Here is a 16,905-nt window from a genome sequence, read left to right on the forward strand (position 1 = left end):
TCATAATAATCTTTTTTTTTTTTTTTGCTTAGATATGGTAGGTACATGTATTTTTTATTTTTTTTATTTATTTATTTATTAGGAACACACAATACATTAATTTAACACAAACTACGACACTTATAGACAAACACAGGCTGATAAATGTATCTATAAAATGTGTACACAGCATTTGCAAAATATCTAGATAAATAAAAAGAACTTAAATACTTACTACTTAACTAAACAATTAATAATTAAGTTACAGTATATTATTTACATGGTACACAAATAGGTAAATATAAAAATTGCAGAGCATTCTCGGGGTGTTGCAAATACCTAAGGATACAAATATATAACAAGTGGTCCGGAAGTTTTTTCCGCTAAGCATTTTTGCCTCAAAACGTACCGATGTATTCAATCACCACTGTACTAACGATGCCTCGTTGACAGGCAAAAAAGAAAGAAACAACAATGAGTGCTAACGATGTCTAACACGAATAGTGCGGGCCGTGTGAAGCAATTTGTGATCTAATTTTAGTTTCGCTTTTGGGCCTTTTAAAAATATTCAGTTAACAACTGAAAAATTCCCAAAAATGTTTTGTTTGAATTCACTAGGAAAATCCTTCAAAAATCCTTTAAATACCTGTAGAAAACTAGATGATGCCCGTGACTTCGTCCGCGTGAACTTTAATTAATTTAGCATCATTACATTATTATCTTACAAATTCTACAATTTGACAATCAAATAGTGTACAATTATACTCAATCTAAATATATAAAACGAAAAGGTGACTGACTGACTGATCTACCAACGCACAGCTCAAACTACTGGACGGATCGGGCTGAAACTTGGTATGCAGATAGCTATTACGACGTTCATCATCATCATCATCATCAACCAATAGACGTCCACTGCTGGACATAGGTCTCTTGTAGGGACTTCCACACGCCACAGTCTTGCGCCGCCTGGATCCAGCGGCTCCCTGCGACTTGTCTGATGTCGTCCGTCCACCTAGTGGGGGGTCTTCCAACGCTGCGTCTTCCGGTGCGAGGTCGCCATTCTAGCACCTTGGGACCCCAACGTCTATCGGTTGTACGAACTATGTGCCCTGCCCATTGCCACTTCAGCTTCGCAACCAGTACCCGTAGTACAAGATTTTACGTCTCACCAAACCAAACCAAATTCGAGAGTCGAAATACTTCCGCGTTACAGTAAACTGGATCTTAAATGCCTTGTTTTAAAGCTCAAGTTTGTCTACACTTCTAGCGCTCCAAGCGGAAACATTGCGAAATTAAAATCAGTGGCATTGAATATTTGACTTCAATTCAAGGCTGTGTAGGTCCATTTTACTGTAACGCGGAAGTATTTCGACCCTCGAATTTGGTTTGGTTTGGTGAGACGTAAAATCTTGTACTACGGGTACCGGTGAGCTATTACGACGTTAGCATCCGCTAGTAATGGATTTATGAAAATTTAATCCCTAAGGGGGTAAAATTTGTATACCTAGTCCACGTGGGTGAAGTCGCAAGAATAAGCTAGTAGTAATAAAAAACTATGTTCAAGCTATGTATAACCTTGTTTTAAATTAAACAACAATACAAAAGTATACAAATGAAAGGTATTATCGCGCTTACCTCTTACCAAATTACTTTTTCTCTGACGCGCCGTAAAATAACCTGGATGAAAATATTTTGCTGCCACGCTGCCGAGCATTACCGTTAAATTATTTTGTTTTAAAAATAGTGTTTACTATGCGATAAGAATTAATTATGTAATTATAAAATTTAATTTTAGAAAAGATGGTTTAGCGTTGACTCAAGAGGAGTTTATTCTTATAGTGCTAAACAGACTTATAGTTTGGTTTTCATTTGAGTACTAACAAAATAATCTAACTCAATGTTATTTCAAAGACACGTTCTTGAAATTAATATTTGATCTGTGATTGATTGTTTAGTGTCTGTAGTTTTCATGGGTTTTCCAGATTTCCGTAAAAATGTAAAGTTTTAAAGTTACACCTTGTACATACAAATCATTGAACCCGTATAAGTTTGAATGTACACATTTTTAAAGAAATCTGGTAAACCACGGATACAGATATTAATCGTTCTTAAAACTTGTTATCTGTCTGCCTGTCTGTTACCTTTTTACCGGCGATTAATATCTGTATAATCTGATATAAAAGCTGTCTTACAGAGACAGCTTGCATCCCGGAGATTATCATAGGCAACTTTTTATCCCGAAAAAGCAAAAAGTTGCCACGGGATTATTAAGAACCTAAATCCAAGCAGATGAAGTCGCGGGTGTCATCGGGCGGGCGGGTGTCATCGGGCGGGCGGGTGTCATATTATATTTGGATCAAACGTATAAAACAAAAAGCTTTTCCGTAAATTAAATTTTCTTTTATTGCGATTATGCGCTCCTTTGTAACCCTGCTTTCTTTTGAACCTATGAATCGGCAAAACATGCAAATTCTAGGCAGAGTGGATGGTGGAACGCTGTCTCAAAGCATGCATTTACATAATATCTTTTTGACCTGTTTACACAATTTCTTGTAGGGTTCCGTACCTCAAAAGGAAAAAAGAACCCTTATAGGATCACTTTGTTGCCTGTCTGTCTGTCAAGAAACCTACAGGCTACTTCCCGTTGACCTATAATCATGAAATTTGGCAGGTAGGTAGGTCTTATAGCACAAATAAATGAAAAAATCGGGAAACCGGGATTTAAAATTAAAATGTGTTCATGACCAAATTTTATTAGTGTTTTCAAATTTTAAAGTTAGATTACTATATATACCAAGTGGGGTATCATAATGAAAGGGATTTACCTCTACATTCTAAAAGAGATTTATTTTTATTTTTATGCATAATATTTTTAGTGTAGTACGGAACCCTCGGTACGCGAGTCTGACTCGCAGTTGACCGATTTTTTTTGTTACTTAACTTTGCCTGGAAAAATGACGATATAAATTCTCCTCGTGTTATGTTAAAATAGTTAAATTAATTTGAACCGTTGAAATGTTGTGATAGTATTTCGTTGTACAAAATATTTTACCCGCTTTATTTATCTTTAATGTAGTTCTACGGAACATTCCTTTTGAAATCTCCGGAAATTTCTCTTGGTATTTAGTTAAGTCAGGTGTTAATTAAATAATTTTATTTGAAAACTAGCTTATGCTCGGGACTTCGTCCACGTGAACTACACAAATTTCAAACCCCTATTTCACAACCCATATTTCAACTCTTAGGGGCAAAAATCCTTTCTTAGCGGATGCCTACGCCATAATAACTATGTGCATGCCAAATTTCAGCCCGGTCCATCGAGAAGTTTCAGCTGTGCGTTGATAGATCAGTCAGTCAGTCAGTCAGTCAATCACCTTTTCCTTTTATATATTTAGATATATTTAGATAAACGATTTCCTCATAAAGTCTAAGACATTATTCAATGGAGCTGACTGCCAACCATCGCTAGTCAAAGAGGCATCTGAAGAACTAGAAGGGGTTGGTAAATTTCAAATTAGAAAATGGTCCTAAAAATTCGTTATACTTGGCAAGAAACATAGCATTTACAACAACAGTATCAGCAAAATGAGGTTATTTTAAGCGAGTCGCTGCCGGAAAAGAAAACACTTGAATACTATTTAAAGAAACTTGGCACCGCGCGTTCGTGAAGTGTGTATAATCGTGATAATACAGCTACTTGAATAAACAAAGTTATTTTGCAAAGCGCCGCGAGTACAGAGCTCGACGTCTTGGTCGCACGAAAAAGCACAAGCATCACCGCAACGTACACACAAACATACACACACACACACATTACCTACACCACATTGCATGCTAGCTTTGTATTTTTATTCTTGAAAATATTTATGTTTTCGACGTAGAAGTAAGTTTGAAGAACCTGCATCTCAGAGTCTCAGCTGATTCTGACATACTGGCCAACCAACGCTGGTCGATGAGGCATCTGAAGAAGTAGAAGGGAGAGAGGCTAAAAAATTTCAAATTAGAAAATGCCATTATACTAAGTGTTTGGCAATGCATAACGTGATTTCTAATACAATTCTGAACAAAATATAAAAAAAAATGACTTTATTTTGACGTAAGATTTTTTTACACCTTTATTACCTGTTATCTCCCAAAGCCACCACGATTCAAACAAACAGCCGGACAAACTTTCCTCCCAGTGTTGGGGACAGAGAAACTTTTAACTTTTATAAAATAAGGATGGTCTCTCACGCGCTGGCTCTTAGGCCACAAGCGAGTCACTGGCGGAAAAGAAAACACTTGGCGTTCGCGAAGTGTGTATAATCGTGATAATACAGCTACTTGAATAAACAAAGTTATCTTACAAAGCGCCGCGAGTACGGATCTCGACTTGATATATTGTTAAACTTTTATAAAACACATCAGCTCGGCATAATATGGGGCACAGGCGCAGAGTAAGGATATGATATACATACAGAGGTTCCACGAAGCCGTCTAGAGCAATCATGCGGTAAGTGTGGGACGAAAGAGCGACCCGATCTGGCCAAATCAGTTAGGGCCTTATGTTGAAGGGTTGTCGTGGTCGTCATTTGACACGAGATTAAAGACATTGGACTACTGTGTATCTTTTTATACTGTGGCTAGTGTGTGTGTGGTTTTTTTGACTTAGTATTTAATGTGACTAATTTTATCAAAACTATGTACACGTTGTTAGGTATATCATAACATATTGCATGCTAATAGGCAGAGTTTGGCTTTACCTTTTTGTTTTTGTAACTCACTGTTTACCCATATTCGCAATAAAGAAATTTGAATTGAATTGAATTGCGCAAGGTAGCGATCATACAGTACCACAACTTCCTTAAATAAAAGCAACTAATGAATGAACATCTTCTGAAACACATGTGTTTTTTACACGACGGGGCAAATAAAAAGATTAATGTTTTCAGTGTTCATGTATGTATTCTTTATTCAACCATATCTTCTATATGCCACAGGATCGCCAATGTATGGGGTGCCAGTAAAATCCTTATATTATCATACCGAGTGATACAAACTACACGATCTCATATAGCAGCTGTATGGCACCTTTTTACTTTTAGTATCGTTGCAAATATACTTTGACTAGCTGATGCCCGTGACTTCGTACGCGTGAATTTATGGTTTTAAAAATCCCGTGTGAACTCATTCTTCATTTTCTGAGATAAAAAGTAGCCTATGTCCATTTTCAGGTCTTAAACTATACCCATGCAAAAAATCATGTCGATCCGTTGCTCCGTTGCGATGCGTTGTGACAAACCAACAAACCAACATACTTTCACATTTGTAATAGGGGTAGTGATTAAACATTTTCCTGGTCAGTCTATCTTGAAGAGATTTTTGATTCTTAAAATAATTTTATGTCATTGATCTGTATGGTTGCTAAACAGTGATACGGGGTTGTGTACACTTTCTTCATCTCGACTACGCGTTGTTCTGGAGTTCCAACGCGTTTTTCTTTAATATTTATGAGATTTTATATGAATTTATACGTACCCGAAAAAAAACATTATCATAACAATATGGAAGAGACTTAAGCTCGTGACATTTCGCTCGAAATTTTTACATTGATACCAATAATTCTACTTATAAATACCACTCAATAAGACCACTATCCACAGAAAGGAGTTAGTTTTATTATTTACTAGCTTATGCTCGCGACTTCGTCCGCGAGGACTATACAAATTTCAAACATCTATTTCACCCCCTTAGGGGTTGAATTTTCAAAAATCCTTTCTTAGCGGACGTCTACATCATAATAGCTAGCTGCATGCCAAATTTCAGCCCGATCCGTCCAGTAGTTTGAGCTGTGCGTTGATAGATCAGTCAGTCAGTCAGTCAGGTCAGTCAGTCAGTCAGTCAGTCAGTCACCCACCATTTCCTTTTATATATATAAAAAAAAATATAGATATATAGAAGAGAAGATTCAGATACAAGATAGCTCTTGACTGCAATCTCACCTGGTGGTAAGTGACGATGCAGTCTAAGATGGAAGCGGGCTAACCTGGAAAGGGTATGGCAGTTTTTATTAAACCCATGTCTCTCTGGTTTCTACACGGCATCGCACCGGAATGCTAGATCGCTTGGCGGCACGGCTTTGCCGGTAGGGTGGTAACTAGCCACGGCCGAAGCCCCCCAGCAAACCAGACCGGAAGTTTAGAAATTATAAAATTCCAAACCCCTGCCGGGAATCGAACCCGGGACCTGCCACTAATAAGACCACAGTGCTTACCACTGCGCCAGGGAAGTCGTCGTTAATGTGAAATAGAATAATGTAGAAGCGTAATTAAAATCCGCAAAGCAGAAGCCCCTCGTGCATATCAAATAGCGTACGTGTACGGTAATCTGTGAAATCCCAAAGAGGTCTGCTGTGCCTACAGCTTATGGTGGAAGACACGGTCTGCCCGCGAAATTCAAAGGACAATGACAGAATTTCTATAGAACCGTAACCCATTTTATTATAGTCGTTTACACCAATGACTTATATTGGTTTACACGTATGCTTTATGCAGCATTTTGTTGCTGTTTCATCACTAATGACTAAACATAGGATTTTACACCTCTAGAACTTGCGGTTTTTCTTGATTCTAGGTTATATGTAATTTTCCTATAATTGTGAAACTACTAAATAAAAACATCCGCAAGTTTAAAATCACAATTTGTAATTTTTAAGTGGTTATTTAATACTAGGATTGTAATTATCATGTGTAAATTGGTGGGTCAGGATCTTTCATTCTCCTTTAATTTGGTTTTCGCAATTTGTAAACTAATACGACAAAGTAGGCTTATGACATTCAAATTGAGCTCCTAGCAGTATCATCTTCACAGGCTTATATAAAAATATTTACTTGAAAGTGTTCAATTTAAGAAATTAGTCAAAATAATGACTTTGACGTGAGCTACTCACAAATTAGATGCAAATTAGTCTGGTTATTTATGTCTAAAGCCGGGTGGGCTTTAGACATAAATAACCAGACTAAATATTTTTTCTAAAACCTTCCTGAAGTTAGGTCCTAACTACTTGTGTTTCACCACAAAATAATTAAGTAACACTTCAAGACCCAGCGGTCAAGAGGATTTATTATATGAATTAATTAGGATAATCTATATATATAAAAGGAAAAGGTGACTGACTGACTGACTGACTGAATGACTGACTGACTGACTGACTGATCTATCAACGTACAGCTCAAACTACCGGACGGATCGGGCTGAAATTTGGCATGCAGATAGCTATTATGACGTACTTAGGCATCCGCTAAGAAAGGATTTTTGAAAATTCAACTCCTAAGGGGGTGAAATAGGGTTTTGAAATTTTGTAGTCCACGCGGACAAAGTCGCGAGCATAAGCTAGTTTAAATTAATAATAACTGTAGTCTAATTAAGTTACTAACATAGTTAATAAGGTCTACTGTTACTAACAAATTATGGATGAAATATCTGAAATAAATGTATTAGTTTGTAGTTCCTTTAAGAAACTACAAAGTAACCGAACACCGTCTGCCTCACAAATCCCTAAAGCTAGAGCTTTATTTTAAATTCAATTATCTAGCCATTTTTACAATGCTTAAGTCTTTAGTCCGATTACGAATAAGTACTAGGACTCTCTATCGTACCGCTCACTGGTAAAGTTCCTAACCTTGTTCCATTATAATATTATTATAAATGCGAAAGTGTGTCCGTCTATCTGTCTGTCTGTCTGCTAAGAAATAATTTCTAGAAGTTATTTTGATCTGGGTCTGGTCGGACGTTTCGGCCGAGGCTAATTCCTACTCGTGTGCTCATATTGTAATCATAGAAGAGAAAACCATTAAACTAAGATTAATTAGTATACTAAGTAGGTTTTTTTAAAATTCCATTACAAGTGAGCCCTTGACTGCAATCTCACCTGATGGTAAGTGATGATTAAGACCAGTGACAATTTAGAAATCATAAATTCTTTAATTGGCCCTGCCGGGAATTGGATCCGGACCACAGTGCTCACATATGCGCTTCGCCATATTATTATGTGAGCGCAGTGCATATATGGCGCTGCGCTCGTCGCATATATGGCGCGTTTTTGGTTGTCAAACGGTCAAAAGGTACTAGCACTATTACGGACACCAGAATGGAAGCTTCCTCCAAGCTGGTAGGTACTTATATTTCCAAATCCGAGCTTAAAGCAAGCTTCTCTACATTTGTATAGGAAATGCGTGTTTTTTCAAGCATGCGATCCTCGAGGGGCTATCGTACTATTTTGTAATAATACATATACCAAATTCAATCTGCTTGAAGCTTCAATGGTTTCATGTTCTCCTAGTCTAGTACTCTGCTTACTATTCTTAGGTCCAGTTGTATGACAGGTGGTTAAAGTTATTTTAACGTAAACCTTTGTTAATAAAATAAAGCCATTTTAGTGACGTCGGCACTAGACTGAAGTTTCGAGCTGATGGTATATTTTTATTTCGGCTGACGCCAAAAAGACGCCATTTCGTTGTTAAAGAGACTTCCCCCACTTTTAATCAATAATCAAACATTGGAGCAGAAACAGTCCGAAAAAAAAATATTCTTTCTCTGTAAGTGAATTTTGTAATTCTTTGAGAGAAATAAATAATTCTTTAACCTGAAGAGACATGGTTCCAGCGCAATAGCAATTTGCGGGACTTATAGTCTCTGTGGAGATTGGACTTGGACTTTTGTCGCCTGGTTCCTCCTTCACCTTTCTACTAAGTATCGTACCGCAAGGCGTCGCCAAGGTCTGCACCCGTACGAAGTCAAAATTCTTCGGATACGTACAAAGCGATTTGCCTCCTCATGACTAATTCGAACCGCTAAAATTTGGAACACCCTTCCAGCATCAGTTTTCCCCTCCAATTTTAATATGGGTACTTTCAAGTTAAGAGTGAATAGGCATCTTCTAGGCAAGCGCGCTCCATCTTAGGCTGCATCATCACTTGCCACCAGGTCTGATTGCAACAAAGCGCTAGTCTATAAATTAAAAAAAAAATTGGCCACTGTGGCCGAAATTCGTTAGAAAATAAAAGCTTTTATGCGAGTTGTAAGTTCGAAGTGACATACTTTTCTTACAAAATATAAGTACAAAAATATAAAATCTCTTTCTAAACTTGACATTATAATTGGTATTATTTTCCCTTTGCTTCGATTCGTTATTGTAAAGAAAGCTTATAACTTTATCGCTGTTGTAAGAAAAAGTTTGTGAACTTTTCTTCTTTCTTGTTTCCAGCTTTTTTGATATTTGTTACGTTTCTTTTAACGTCGATTTATTGTGTTTAGAATAATATAATTTATGGAAGTTACCTATATTTCAGTTGAATAACTGTCCTATTGAAGTAAATAGCTTAACAGTATGTATACTTGAATTATTGCTTATGCTATGAGTTATTACGACAATAGATGTTATGAGTTAAGTTAGAAACTCTTCGAATTTTAATTTTTACTATCAACTTCAAAAACTGCGTCATTGGTCTAGCCAAGTGTGGATTGGCAGATATCACACACCTGGCATTATGGAGAACGTTCGGGCATGGACGTTGGCGGTACACAGGCCCAACGCACTCAACGACGTGGAGAGGATCACTTGACCGATTACCGCGAGTGGCCAACGCTGGCCAGACGAATTTTGTGGGCTTACATGCAAACAACGATGCATGAGGGCGATGGAGAGAGCTATGCTTGGAGTTTCTCTACGAGATCCGTAGGAGAACTAGAGTAACCGACATAGCTCAACAGGTTGCGAAACTGAAGTTGAAGGAAGCTGAAGAACCGATAGACGTTGGGGTCTCAAGGTGCTGGAATGGCGACCTCGCACCGGAAGACGCAACGTTGGAAAACCCTCCACTAGGTGGACGGACGACATCAGACGAGTCGCAGGGAGCCGCTGTATTCAGGCGGCGCAAGACGGCGTGTGAAAGTCCCTACAAGAGACTTATGTCCAGCAGTGGACGTCTATCGGTTAATGATGATGATGATATGCAAATAACATAAGATCTTGACACAATTCGAAAGAGTGTCAAACGTTGCTCAGCGCATTGTGCCAATGTGTACAGGAGCCTTTACTTTCGTAATAAAAAAGACGAGCAAAAACTTCAATAAAAGCCCACGAAAAAATAAAGCACACGCCCTCTATGACATATCTAAAGCTTTCGTGCACTCTAATTTCAAACTGCTTTCCGTACTTTGCTTAAAGGATTGCGATTCCGGTACAGAAGCATTCAATGAAAAATGCCGGGCAATTTTTAGTTTAATCCATTTAAACAACGACAGTTTGTCTTTTAAAATTGCCAGAGGTTTATAGGTACCTGCTGTAGTATGAAACGTATGCTTTGAGCTCTAACTGAGCGCACGGTGCCTTGGAATTAAATTTCGCCGCTACGCGATGTCGGCACGCGGTGTACAAAATATGGCGGTGTTTGAGAATGATCCGGAATTTACTAGTTACAACCGGTTTTCTACAGTCTTTGCGCACTAGTGCTTAAAATGTTTTATATTTTATTTCCCCTTTTATGACTGTTGTTCCAAATAAAACTTTTTTGTTTTATAATAATATTATGCCGCCACATAGTGTACAAAGTATGGTAGAGTTCTAGAATGATCCAGAATTTACTGGATATAATCGGTATTATGCACTAGAGTTTACAAAGATTTCTATTTTATTGCCTCCACAGTTTATTATTGTATGTATTTTATTATAAAATAAAGTAATGACCTCGCGATCGAATTACGAGATCTCGATATTCTTAGATTTCGAAATGTGGAAATTTGAAATCAATAGAGGATAGTCGTCTGAGTCACACTATTATGTGAACAGTGTGTGCGCAAATGAAGGAGTACTCTCTATTCCTTACTCTGTCTGGTAGGAAGGCAATCCGATATGATTGAAGAAAGATTAGACGCAGGACTGACGGATCTTTCTATCTTCGAGATAGTAGGCCGAGAATTTCTTCACAGAAACCCACACTTATTATGTATATTAACTGTTTTTGCCTTTTTTGTAATTCGAACTCAGGACTTCGCCATCTGCAGTCGGAGATGCTAACCACTAGCTAGACCAACAAGGCAGTAAAATCTTATTTTATAATATTATTTCGGCACGCTGGAAAGGTACCAAATAGGTACGGTAGAGTACTTTCTATAATGATCTGGAATTTACTGGATACAACCGGTTTTCAACACTCTCGAAGGTGTTTGCGCATTAGAGTTTTAAATTTTATTACTACTGTTATGAGAGCTAGCTGTACTCGTATCTACCAAATTGTACCTCTATGGGTGAAGAAATAAATTTAAAGTTTCCTAGTTTAGCAGATGGTAGGTATACGAAATATGAACGAGTTCTAGAATAATCCAGAATTTACAAGATACAACCGGTTCGCAACTGTCTGGGTGATGTATGGGCAATTGTGTTTTAAATTTCTTATTTTATTACCAGCGCGCTATGAAACTTGTTAAAATACAGCCTGTAAAACTAAATTTGTTTCATCCTGACCCATATTATGAATGCGAAAGTGTTTTTGTTTGTTAGTTTCTTGGTTTTTCCTTCAATCACGTGGCAACGAAGCAACGGATCGATGTGATTTTTGCATGGGTATAGTGAAAGACCTGGAGAGAGCTACTTTTTATTCCGGAAAAACAAAGCGTTCCCACGGGATTTTTAAAAACCTAAGTCCACGCGGATGAAGTCGCGGCCATCAGTTAGTAATTTACATTTGCACGTGCAGAAAACAGAAATATCGAAAAACGTTAAAAAAATACTTTGTAAAAAATAATATTTTTGACCTAATAATACATGTAACTTAGGTACTTACTCGCATCTGAAGTCTTACTATGGTTCTCATATTTGGCAAACTAAATTATTTTTTACGGCTACTATCTTCTATATTATAATATTATATAAAATTCAAAGTCCTGACTGACTGACATATATATCAACGCACAGCCTAAACCACTGGTCCTAAAGACATGAAATTTGGAGGGTCTATTCCTTGTAAAGAGTAGATATCCACTAAGAAAGGATTTTTCGAAATTCTACCCCTAAGTGGGTTAAATGGGGGATGGAAGTTTGTATGAAAGTCCGTAATTTTTTTGTCAAGTCATTTGCATGAAAATTGGTATTTGGGTTCTCGGTCACAAATGAAGAAATACGTGTTCAACGATTTTTGGAAAATTCACCCATAAGGGTGGTAAAATAGGGGATGAAAGTTTGTATGGGAAAGTTTTAATTATTGATATTATTAACTTGAAATTTGGAAAGTAGGTGTTTTCTTGAGGTTAGGTGTCAGCTAAGAAACGACTATGAGAAAATCCCCACCTAAAGGGAAGAAATGGGGGTTGGAAGGTTATATGTATGTGTTATTCGGTGCTGTTCAGAGTGCGTGTCCTGATGTTATAATGTTTGTTTCTGAAAAAAATGCCATTTGTTTCCTGTAGGCCACGCGGGCGAAGCCGCGAGCAGAAGCTGGTCTGTTTATATAGTTATAAAGAAAGCATTATTTTAACGTTAGGTATATTTTTAAATTTATAAAGTAGAGAAAAATAACTGTTTCGTGTAGTGCGTACAGACCTTCTACTACCTCCGGTACGGGGGTTTTCGCTCAAAGTGAATTTTTTTTCAAGGACTTCTCAAATTCAATTTGAATTTTGTATGATTCAGCGCCCTTATATCAAAATCAATACTTTTTGGTTATCTACACAAAACCCACGATAAAAAGAGTCTTTTAAAATGAATTTAAGCTTGCTATATTTATGCTTATAAGAAATAGAGGTACGATAGATTTCATAACAATCTGCTGCTGAAGCTAACGGATAACATATAGTCCGCGACAGGTCGAGAGGGCAATCAGGGTATGAGGCGGGGGAGCACCCCGCACACCCGCACGTCACCCGCACTCGCCCGCGCGGGGGCTGTGCGGGTGTGCGGGCGGATTGCCATCCCGACCTGTCACATACTATCTTACCATGTAAAGCCGAAATATAACAATCAATCTGTAATCTCTATGCCTTTTAATTTAGCGTAACATTTTTGTTACGTTCGCCGTGGACACCCTGGGGCCATGGAGTCTTAGTACCAAAAATTCTTGTATCCACGCGAAGTCTAAGTATTTAGAAAAAGACTATTTTAAAGTCTATTTCAAAAAAATCAGCCCAAACGAATCTAAACTAATATTATAACTGCGAAAGTGTGTCTGTTTGTCCGATCCGTTCAACCGATTTTGGTGAAATTTTGTACAGAGATAGCTTGCATCCCGTGGAAGGACATAGACTTTTTATCCCGGAAAATCAAAGAGTTCCCACGGGATTTTTAAAAACCTAAATCCACGAGACGAAGTCGCGGGCATCAGCTAGTCGTCTCATAGTGTAACTATGTACTACGTACGTCCGTCGTCCGTCCTAGCATATAGGTGAAACTTTAGGGTAGCTAAGGATTTGAGTTGTATCTATTTAGTTGTCTGATATTACAAGTATATGCGTCAGCATACTAGTCGTAAGATGTTAAGCGTTCCCATAGCAACACTTTTATTTTACGGAACCCTAGTAAAAAGTAAGGCAGGTTAAGAGCGAGTAAAAAGCTCCCATCTAGGGGCGTGGAGAAAAATAGTGAAAGCAGGCCAGCATGTACAAAGGGTTGTAGCGAATTATATGGAACTAGCTTATGCTCGCGACTTCGTCCGCGTGGACTACACAAAATTTCGAACCCCTATTTCACCCCCTTAGGAGTTGAATTTTCAAAAATCCTTTCTTAGCGGATGCCTACGTCATAATAGCTATCTGCATGCCAAATTTCAGACCAATCCGTCCAGTAGTTTGAGCTGTGCGTTGATAGATCAGTCAGTCAGTCAGTCAGTCACTTTTTCCTTTTATATTTATATAGAAGATTATAGTTACAAAAGAAGAGTGAATGTCATTGCTAAACTGTCATTGCTAAACTGTAAGTTAGCTACTTCTCAAACATGTGACTTTTTTCATTCATTATACATGACGACCTCCCTAGCGCAGTGCTATTATAAGCGCTGTGGTCTTATTTGTGGGAGGTCCCGGGTTCGATTCCAGGGGTTTGGAATTTATTATTCGACTATTATTCGTCAAAATTATTCGACTAATTAAAATTTGAATTACTCCGGCAACTACAACAGAGGAAAAATAATATTTTGAAGATACACTTTGGGATAAATTAATATTAATATATTCTAATTTCTTGATTCAGAGTAAAGTGAATGCTGAATACAATGATTATGATAATAATCTAATAAAAGCTTTTCCAAACAGTTATTACTTGTTAACAATTAAACTCTCAAATTACGAAATCAACCCGTATATTCATTCAACTGTTGCTTGCTTGGAGTCTAAACAGAAAGAGTCTTCTTGTCCCACGCCGCACCCCACGGCGCATGATCGCCCCGCGTCATTTCTTTTTGCCGCTCGAGGGGGGACGCCCACGTCACCCACGGCCACGCAACACCGGTAGTCATCAGGCGGTGTTGCCAACATGCTATACCAGCTATTTCTCGCAACTTTCACCGCGTTGTTTTAGGTTTTTGAAAGGTCCTGTTGAAATTCCCCAAAACCCTTTCTAAGTAAGCCTAATAAATACTTTAGATAACAAATTTAGAAATGAACTAACTAGATTTAATCTACACTTTCACATTTATAATATTAGTAGGATATTAGTAGGATGATTTATCTTCTATATATATAAAAGGAAAAGGTGACTGACTGACTGACTGACTGACTGACTGACTGACTGACTGATCTATCAACGCACAGCTCAAACTACTGGACGGATCGGGCTGAAATTTGGCATGCAGATAGCTATTATGACGTAGGCATCCGCTAAGAAAGGATTTTTGAAAATTACACTCCTAAGGGGGTGAAATAGGGGTTTGAAATTTTGTAGTCCACGCGGACGAAGTCGCGAGCATAAGCTATTTTAAAATATAAGCTAAAATCCTATTATATTAAGAAATTGTAATGATCCCCATTTTTGTATGAAATGTAATGTAATAAGGGTTTCTATAAACAATTTATATTGTTTATAGAAACATCTTCTATATATATAAAAGGAAAAGGTGACTGACTGACTGATCTATCAACGCACAGCTCAAACTACTGGACGGATCGGGCTGAAATTTGGCATGCAGATAGCTATTATGACGTAGGCATCCGCTAAGAAAGGATTTTTGAAAATTACACTCCTAAGGGGGTGAAATAGGGGTTTGAAATTTTGTAGTCCACGCGGACGAAGTCGCGAGCATAAGCTAGTTTAAAATATAAGCTAAAATCCTATTATATTAACAAATTGTAATGATCCCCATTTTTGTATGAAATGTAATGTAATAAGGGTTTCTATAAACAATTTATATTGTTTATAGAAACACTATTATGATTATGTATTAAGAAGTAGACGGAATGACACACTTTTTAAACCTTCGTGGTTTTTTGCTGTGTCTAAATTGGATTTGTTAAACATTCTTTATGTTGGTAATAAAAAAATAAAAAAAGTGACTTATCATAAACCATTCTTAGTAACTTAGTTTCTACCATAATCAACCCATTGCCTTACTACTTACACAGCACATGTCTCCTCTCAGAATGAGAAGGGTTTTTCTACTCCGTGGTTTTGGCCACAGTCTACCACGCTGGCTAAGTGCGGATTGGCAGACTTCACACACCTTTGAGAACATTAGAAGCATTGCCGCGTCGTAGGCGAGGCTTTGACCCGAGTTTTGCATGCTATACATTGCGAGTTTGAAAAATACTAAATCACTAAAACTACAAAATGAGGCAAATGGTTGATGGTACTGGATTGTGTTGAGTATAACAATTGGCACCGATTCCGTTGTCTTTCTCTAAACTAAATTTAGAGTATCTGCATCCTTTTCTTTTTAACAATGCTAAGAAGGGACAGAACATAAACTTTACATTTAAAGATTCTAAATTTTAGTGCACGCTACAAATTTAAACAGTAGGCTCGCGACTGTGCGCTAAAATCACGGGTTTTACCATCTAAAAATTAAATTTAAAACTGTCAAACTGCGTCTGTCCTTTTCATATTACATTAGTAAGAAGAGAATGCGAATACTATAAAATTAGGTTGTGCTCAGAATCAGTACCAAATAACGCTCAGTTTTTGCTAGCGTTCTGATTACAGCCTGTATAAATTCTATACCTACACTAAAATAATTTTACAAATTTTCTAAAACCTAAAGTTCCGGTTTAAAGCCATGTTGTTTGCTTTACCGATAAAAAATCCTTTCATACTTTCATTCAAACGCTGTACACATATTTGCTTTTACTCAATAAAAATTTAAACAAACCACCAAGCCATACAAAAATTTTAAATAAGTAATTATAATATTATGCTGCTCTGAATTCATATTGAAATTTGAAATTAGGCCTTCAGAGAAATTTACTGTTCGTCATTAATAAACGTACCTACGTACCTACAGCTCAAACGGCTGGGCCTAGAAACTTGAGAATTTGTAATTTTGATAGGTTCTTTCTAAATGCTATAAGCTGTAATAGCCTAGTGGTTAGGATGTCCGCCTTCAAATCGGAGGTCGGCGGTTCGATCCAGGGCACGAACCTCTTAATTTTCAGAGTTATGTCGGTTTAAGTAATTAAATCACGTGCTTTAACGCGAAAATCGCGAGGAAACCTGCATGCCTGAGAGTTCTCCATGATGATATCAAAGGTGTGTGAAGTCTACTAATCCGCACATGGCCAGCGTGGTAGGTTATAGCCAAAACCCTTCTCACTCCCGGGGAGGAGAGGGGAGACCCGTGTTCTGTAGTGAGCCGGTTGATCATGATGACGATGAGTTAGCTAATCTCTAATCTCTATGGAGATTGGAAGCCACCGTGGCCAGAATTCGGTCGAGAACATATTATTATAATTCTAAGCCCATATAAT

General features: G+C 37.6%; 1 long non-coding RNA gene across 1 annotated transcript in view; it reads right to left on the reverse strand.

Annotated features, from left to right (window-relative positions):
- Positions 1-16,905, reverse strand: part of LOC138403418 (uncharacterized) — a 132,502-nt gene that overhangs the window by 24,953 nt on the left and 90,644 nt on the right. The gene's annotated exons all lie outside the window — the stretch shown is intronic.

This window comes from Maniola hyperantus, chromosome 16 (genome assembly GCF_902806685.2).
Source record: "Maniola hyperantus chromosome 16, iAphHyp1.2, whole genome shotgun sequence".
Lineage (NCBI taxonomy): Eukaryota > Metazoa > Arthropoda > Insecta > Lepidoptera > Nymphalidae > Maniola > Maniola hyperantus.